The sequence below is a fragment of the Solanum stenotomum genome, chromosome 4 (assembly GCF_019186545.1).
Source record: "Solanum stenotomum isolate F172 chromosome 4, ASM1918654v1, whole genome shotgun sequence".
Classification (NCBI taxonomy): Eukaryota; Viridiplantae; Streptophyta; class Magnoliopsida; order Solanales; family Solanaceae; genus Solanum; species Solanum stenotomum.
Window position 1 is genome coordinate 21,588,694 of NC_064285.1, and position 8,802 is coordinate 21,597,495.

At 28.8% G+C, this 8,802-nt stretch overlaps 1 long non-coding RNA gene across 1 annotated transcript; it reads right to left on the reverse strand.

The window, feature by feature from the left end:
* Window positions 1–4,391: 4,391 nt before the first annotated feature.
* On the reverse strand, window positions 4,392–7,566 carry LOC125862829 (uncharacterized). The gene is made up of 2 exons (XR_007446077.1): window positions 7,432–7,566; window positions 4,392–4,534 (listed from the first exon to the last, which is right to left on the reverse strand). It is a non-coding gene; the product is annotated as an uncharacterized LOC125862829 (long non-coding RNA).
* Between the last annotated feature and the right edge of the window lie 1,236 nt (window positions 7,567–8,802).

The window sequence follows — 8,802 nt, forward strand, 5'->3', positions numbered from 1 at the left end:
GTTTTTTTTGTCCAGCATTATATTGTGTATTCAACCGCTATAAATAATAAGAACAATGATAGTAAATTTCAATGCAATCAAATTCTATAAAATTTATAATATATCATATATCATATATTATTATAAGTGGGAAGCTCTAAAATGAAAAGTTGAATTACCATTTTATCCCTACACTAAATAATTTTTTTTTATAAAATATCTTAATAAATAATAATAATTTAGTTATATAAAGATAACATTAAAAGTCCATCAACTTTAGTTTTAAAATATAAAATTTATTTATAATTAGTAAACCAAGTGAATAATAGCAGATGCATTGAACCGGATAAGTAATAGATGGTTCATCTGCCAGTAACTATATATTATAGTACCAAATTTCCTTAATAGTTAGAATACAACCTTTTCTCATTCCAACATTTATTAGTTTGATTGAAGCTTCTACCTGTGATATGGAGATCGGTTCATCTACCAATAATTATTATAGCATATTTTCTTAATATGTAGTAATTTAGAATACAATATTTTCTCAACAAAATATTTTCTTGTGCAATTTTTGTTCATTCTTTTTCTTAGTTTTTTTGTACTTTGAATGTATAAATCTCATAATATTTTGGAAATTCTTTTGAAATTCGATTAGTGATTTGAAACTTTGCAGTTGGAATAGACCTTTTGGAGTCTAGAGGTATTGAAATTTTCCTTCTATCAAAGACGATGCCGCTAAAGGTTTTTCTTCACTACTCAAATGCAATTTGCTCTATTTTTAATTTTTTAACAAAAAACTAAAATAGTAGTATAAGAAACACACGGTAAACATATCATCTTTAGGATAAAAAAACAAGAAAAAATCAACGAAATATTGTTAAATAAATCTAATATACGTTTAGTTTAAGGAATATTTGAATTTTATGTTCCCTATTTTGTTGTTACAAATAACAATATAATGGACATCTTTTTATGATTTTGTAGGAAAATATGGACTCTAGGATGTAAGTTGTTAAAAGATATAGGATGAACGTAATTTAAAAAAAATACAAATATATGTTAGGTAGGAGTACAAAACACAAAACTTTTTGCTACTTTCAAGTTATTGTTGATTGCTGATCAATTGGTATAGTATGATACTCACTACATTTGTAGTCAAATCATATTTTTATGTGCATGCCTCTTGTCATGATTTTATTTAAATACTACAATTATTTTCTTTTAATTTTTTTTATTACTGTTTCTTGTGTAATTGATCAAATATAGAGTAGTTCAAGAAAGACTAAAAACTCTTCGACAAATGAAAGAACTCAGTATGTACTTTGATTTGAGTATGATTGTAAGAAAATAATACATATATCGACAAAACATGCTACTCTCTTCCATTGTCCTATTCAAAATTTGTATCTTTTTTTTTTTTTTAAAAAAAAGAATAAATTCCAAATGATTTTATATTAATTATTTGGAATACACGTGCAACACATTAAAAGTGGGCCCAATTTTAAATTTAAATGTTATAAACTATTTAATAAATTAAATACTAAACAGTAAATCATCATATTAGTACATGAATCAGTATACATAAAGTATCTTGAATATATATTTTTTATATTAATTTCATGTTGGAGTAAATTCATGAATTTTTTTTGTTCATCTTCCAATTGGAAATATCAATGGTTATGTTTGCCCTTTCACAAAAAGAAAAAAAAAACATACAAACCTATATTATTTTCTTTTTTATATATAAATATTTGTATTAATGTGAAGTACATTACACAAGTCGTATTACCACTAACTCTTCATTATGTAAATATATGTAACTCCACTAATTATATTAGTTATGATTTTTACTCTCACTTCTCATCCTCATCCATGATTTCAAATGGATTAATGTCATATTCATGAAAACTCTGTGTGTTCCTCAATCTTATCCTGTAAACAGTGACATTTGACACAATATTATATATACACACTAAAAACAATTGAAAAAAAATGAAAAAAAATCTCGCTGCTCTCTTCTCTTGTATCTTTTTATTTGTTCTGTTTAGTGTTTTGTTTATTGTTGTTGTCCAACTTTCTATTGTTTTGTTGTTACTATTATTAAAATCACTATGGGTTTGTTGCTTTGTATTTATTAGTCTAGCATATGGTATTTTAGTTTCCTCATTTGAATATTGTATTTGTACAATAGTTAGTTATTTTTACTTTATGCACTTGTAGTCAATTTTATAATTAAGAATGTATTCCTTTTCTTAGGAAGATATATATACTATCGTAAAAATAATAGTTTTTGTAAGTAAATACCAATAGATTTGAAGACGATAAAATATGTCATTTGCAATACAAAATTTACATTAAATATTTTTAGATAAACGTGCAACGCATGTTTCAGAACAAGTATTATTAAAAGTGACAACAAAAAATTTAAAAGTTGAAATACCAAAATAACCTTATCAAGTTGAGTTACTACAATAATACCATTAATATATATTAAATTTAATTATATTATTATTAAATAGTATATTTAAGCTACAATTTAATTTCTTAGTCATGACATTTAAATTCCTTTAGTTATTTGAACTTATCTAATTCTTGACTTTACATATTCCCTTATATAATTTGAAAATTTCCTATATTTACTATCTATAAATATCAAAGATATTAGAGTGAACAACATCAAGAGACATACAAGCCCTGTGCAAGCTAAGGTTTGGGGATGTAGTATTTCAAGAGCAATTTTAATAGATTGGTTCATGTGAAGACTAAGAGGCGTATCCTTCAAACTTACTTAGGATTTAACAAAACATTCCTTCACTTTCTTGGTAGAAGAACAAAGGTGAATGACTTGATCTTCTCGAAGGAGACATCATTATACAAAAATCAATAAGGGTCATGTATAAGATCATGACATTGCTAATATACTTCTGCAATGTAATTTATAACTTTTTTTTTATGTAATTTGTTTGATCTTTTTTATGATTACATTATTGTACTATATTAATCATATGGATTAATTAAGTTTTTTAAAAATTATTTTATTACTTATATATGTTGATTTTTAAGGAGTGGGTAAGATATAATATATGTAATGTACTAAATTTTTAAGAAATGTGTACAATAAGAATACGACAAATAATTTAAAGTGGTCGGAGGTTATGAAGAGAGGAAGAGAAGGAAACTGGACTTTTGACGCAAACAAGGGAAGTTAGAAATGAGCATATGATGCAAATATTAGTCACTTTTTTGATTTGGACAAAAGTTGAGTCAAATCGTAACTCCAAACGTGCTCTCAAGTGTATATGTAAAAAACAAAAGATAAACTAGATTAGGGGAAAAATCTACTCTAGTGTATATCAGAAGTGAATTGATGATTACATTATTGCACTATATTTTTTAATATACTTTTTTATTAATATTTTTTTAAGAAATGTGTAAGATAAAAATACGACAAATAATTTAAAATGGCTGGAGGAAATAACATATAATCAAATTACCAATAAATTATTTCATTCATGGAAGAAATCATGATATATATGAGGTCTTTCTTCATTTATATTTATATATTTTTTTTCTTTTTTCTTTTTTTGAGAAATGCACATTCAATGTTTCAACTTTCCATATATTTTGGTTTTTGACATTCCAAGTTGTCACGCATCTTCCTATATTATATTCCAAAGCTACATATATTTTTGCCTATAAATACAAATCTTTTAATTGTATTTCCATAGAAAGATTTATATGTGATACAATTTTTGTGTGTGGAAGACTAGATAAGCTTTAATCAAGTGAAGAAAATTTCAAGATAAGAGGATTTGTGTCAAAATTACAAGAAATAAAAAGGTAGAGAATATAACTTCTTAGAGAGGACATGAAAACTTATGACGAAAAATATTTTCAAAACACACTAGACATTTAGCTTATGAGTTATGTTATATTAAGCAAAGGAAACTTTTGTCAAGTTGAATACTTGATATATTATAAGAATTGCATAAAATTAAAACTTGTTCTAATATTCCTTATGAAATTCATTCAACAACAATATTTCAATATGTCGATATATCTTATAATGATAATGATATCGGTTGAATAAATTTATTTTTCATCGATTTGAACTTGTGTTTTTCTCTTCAATTTTTGTACAACTTATCACACATTTATTATAATATTTTCAAGGAATTTGTACTAACTAGCATGGGATACACGTGGTGCAAATCACGAGTTCAAATTATATATATATATATATATATATATATATATATATATATATATATATATATTACAACAACTTCACACAAGTTAGCATGGGACACACGTGCATTGCACGTGTCCAGAACTAGTAACTTTAAAAACATCAAACAGTATTTAAACTATAAAATCATTCTCTGACCAAATATTATAAATACTTCCACTACTAAAATATCAATGACATATATACGACATAGTACTTCAGTGGCATTGTACTAATATATATACAATCAAAAAACTTTCATGGCATGCCTTCAAGCTCCTTCTTGACTGGTCTCAATTCCTAAGAACCTTGTTGTCCCTGCTACTAAAATACATTGAATTACTTAAAAAATCATCACAATGATGTCAACAAATAAAAAGTGAATATTCATAATTCAAATAGCCTTGCAACTGAGATGTTGCATCAATCATCTTGAAAAGATACAGCTAGACCAAGAGCTAGGCAAAATGGTTAAGTCTTAACTATTAGTGGGGGGTAAAAATTAAGCTTCATGGCATATGTAGTATGTATGCTAAACCATTGACAGAAGGAAGTGAAAACAAGAACAAACTTCCTCAATGCATATGAAAAAGAACGAGCAACCATATATAGTTCAAAATAATATTAAAAATTCATGTGATGTAAATTTTTATTTGTATAGTATGTGGCTATAAGAGATCAGAGTAAGGAAGTGCTAATATAAAGTATTCTCTTATTCCTAAACCACCAAAAGTAGCAGATTAACACAATAACTAAGGCAATTTCTTTTGTTCTCCCATTTAAGATTCTTATTAATTACTTCTTCAGCATGAGAAGATTATTTAATCATGATGTGCTTGTTGTGTATCTAGCTACGTCCTGACAACATTAGGCAAACACTACTTGTGGTTGTTGAATGTTATATTAAGATTAACTATCTAGATGCGACGGATCAGTACATTAAGATGACAATTGGAATATTCTTTGGGTGAAATGGATTCATGGAGTACATATGAAAAATAACTTGAATATATGAGACCACACTCCTCCATTAGATTCAAGTTGGTGTTGAATGTTATATTAAGATTAACTATCTAGATGCGACGGATCAGTACATTAAGATGACAATTGGAATATTCTTTGGGTGAAATGGATTCATGGAGTACATATGAAAAATAACTTGAATATATGAGACCACACTCCATTAGATTCAAGTTGGTATTGGAAGAAGGTTACTCTCTAAAAAATGATATACAAGCTTGGTATGCGCAATATGTTTACATGCCTTTTTTTATGACAAATATTCGATTACTAAATGTTATAATGCACTATAGAAATTTGTAATGCACTGGCAATGCACCTTGACATATTGGTGTTCCTGTGGTTGCCATCTCAATGTACCGATGACATTCTGCCAACAATACAATACCCAACAATATGCCAACCATAGTAACACCAATAAGCCGAAGTGCATTACCGAATTCCATCTTAATCTGCACAAATAGTGTTTCTCATATCATGAATGGCGAGACAACTAGGACGTATATCCTGTTAGTTAAAAGAGTGATGGCATTCTTTCAATGACGACACAACATAAGGTTACCAATATCACAAACAATATGACATATATTACTCCTCAAAAACTATCTTTACTCCTAACTCCACTTCTTACTGCTATTAATATAGCTCGTCGAAGCCATATTAAATAAAAATACCACCTAAAATAAAACTAGCTTAAAAAGTCAAACAAATACGCCAACAATGATTACAGATTGCATCATCTCATGATGTGTAACAGATACTATACATATCACATTATCTGATGATGTGAAAAAATTAATCTTGAAAGGATATGACTCAGTCAAACCAAGGAGGTAGTAAAGGAAAAGGGGCAATGAAAAAACTCACACGAAAATGCTATATGGATCACATTATCTGATGATGTGCAACAACAAATCTTGTCTATTTTAGGTTTCTCTAGAGGCAGCCTTCCTATACAATATCTTGGTGTTTCACTTAGTAGCAAAAGAATATCACCATTTGTTTTAAAAAAATATATATTTGTTTCTGTTTTTAAAAGAATATCAACAAGGCAGTGTGCACCACAACTGGAAACAATACTAGGCATGAAAAATTTACTGATGATGGATGCATATTACAGAGGACAACGAGATTTTTCCGAACGTCTTGCATTAATTTGTTGTCATCGAGAATAGGGAGAAAATGCAATTACCAGACAACTCTTGGACTTGCATTCCCTTATATTGTACCTAGACTCTTGCACTTCTATTCCCCAATGTCTTACTATGCTCATGTTTAGTTGTTAAAGATTGTTGGTATACCAATGTTTGATGATTGCAAACCGAGAAGATGAGACATAAGAGATAGTATGTAAGTGGTGTCGCTGGCTGGCTATATGTTTTCACTTTACAAAGAGCAAGTATGCCAACGACGGCAAACAGAAATTTCTATAATATGAAAAGCTAAGAAGGGATGCAGGGAATCATGGTTGAAGCTAAGGCACCCTGATGAATTAGGTTATAAATCTGGAAGGATGGAAACCAGCTTAGATCCTGATTGTAAACAAGCAATCACACTGATAAAAATAAAATAAAATTGCACACTTGGCTTAACATGTGATCACATAATTTCTCAAATAAGACTGAGCAGGGTATAGAGCATACAAACAGACCTTGCTACCAAACACTTCATCCCTTCGAAACAAAATAAATCCGAGAATCTAGATACGAGCAGGCACGAAAGGATTAAAGCCACTAGATTCAAAGTAATCCACAAAAGGGGAAAGGGAGGTGATGCTTATCAGAAACGACATGTTGAAATTAAACAAAGAAAACAAATAGGCATTTAGTTTATAACTGTACAATATTAGATACATAAAGAATCTACAGACATTTTACTCCATAATATATAAAAAATATAAAAAGAAGCTAAAAGAGTGAGGATTTACTAAAAAAAATAAAAATTAAAAAAGAGAATTATTGCTAATGGAAACAAGACTAAAAATGCTAAAGACTAACAAAAGAAAAATCAATGCCAAAGAACAAACATTACTTTTATATCTATAACAAGATTAAGAAACTAAACAAAGGTAGTGCTAGAAACTCAGATTGTGAACCGAAGTAGGACGGAGGAAGGGCTAGAAATTCGTATTGTTAAAGATGCGGAACTAAAACCCATATGAAAATCTCTGGAATCTAAAAAAGGTGAGCTTAGGAGTTTACCATTAGAATTGAACGCCTTGTTGGAGAGAATGCTAGCTAAGGATTCGTCGATCTCTTCTAACGAAGCTTCATCAATCGCCGTCGAGCTAGGGCTCGTTTTTATGCGGCTGTGTTGGGAAGAAAATATGAGCAGGGGAATTGGTGTTTCGGGATTATTAAAGGGAAAATGCATAAGTAGCTCTGCCTATACCCGAAATTCCAGAGACACACCTAATCTTTACTAAGGTCCTATTACCCCCCAACTTATTTTATATGTAATATTCTATCCCTTTTTTACCTACGTGGCACAATCTTGTGGGCCCACCGCATGTTGACATTTTTTTCAAGGATAGTGCCACGTAGGCTGAAAAGGGGTAGAATATTATAGATAAATTAAGTCCGGGGGTAATAGGACCTTAGTAAAGGTTAGGTGTGTTTCTGTGATTTCGGGCATAGGCTAGGAGGGTACTTATGAATTTTCCCATTATTAAAAAAGAAACTCGAGTAAATATTTGCCGTAAATGAGATTAAAATATGTTGTAGCATATTCCAATAATCTAACCCATATATAAAAAATGTAGCCAAATAAAAATTGGATTGAATTAAAAATCAAGAAGAGTCAATAATTAATTAATCAATTAAGGTTTTTAATTATTTATTACTAATTTATTATTGTTTTCATATTAAGTGAATTATAGAGATTTTTTCATAATTTAAAATAAGTGAATTTTTCAAAATTTAAGAAAATTGTTGGAACTTTTTTTGTTATTTATCATTCATTTAGTGAGGTTCTTAACTACTTCATATTTTTTTAAGTGACTAATTTGAAACTAATCAAAAGGATAGTAGTTGAAAGTAGTCTTTAATTTACATCCTAAAATATTTTTCGTAATCGCTATGTTATGCCCCAATAAATCATTTGATATAAATTACACAGAGTAACATAGTAAGATATTTATTTGAAATAATAGACTAATTTTGGTAAATAAACTGTAAATGACTTTAATTTAATAAAACGAAATGCATACTTAACTAAATATTAGTTTTTGACATAAATTGTTTTCCAAACCAATAAATACACATAAAAATTATGATTAATTTATATAGTCTAAACTAATACTCACAAACTATATAATATATATATATAGGGAAAATGCATAAGTACCTCCCAACCTATGCCCGAAATCTCAGAGACACACTTATACTATACTAAGGTCCCATTACCCCCCTCGAACTTATTTTATAAAGAACTTTCTACCACTTTTTGGCCTACGTGGTACTATCAACTAGATAGCGTGAAAAAATTGTCAACACGCGCTGGGTCCAAAAGATAGTGCCACGTAGGCCGAGGGGGCTACAACGCTCACTGCACACTTGCATTACTACCTGAAC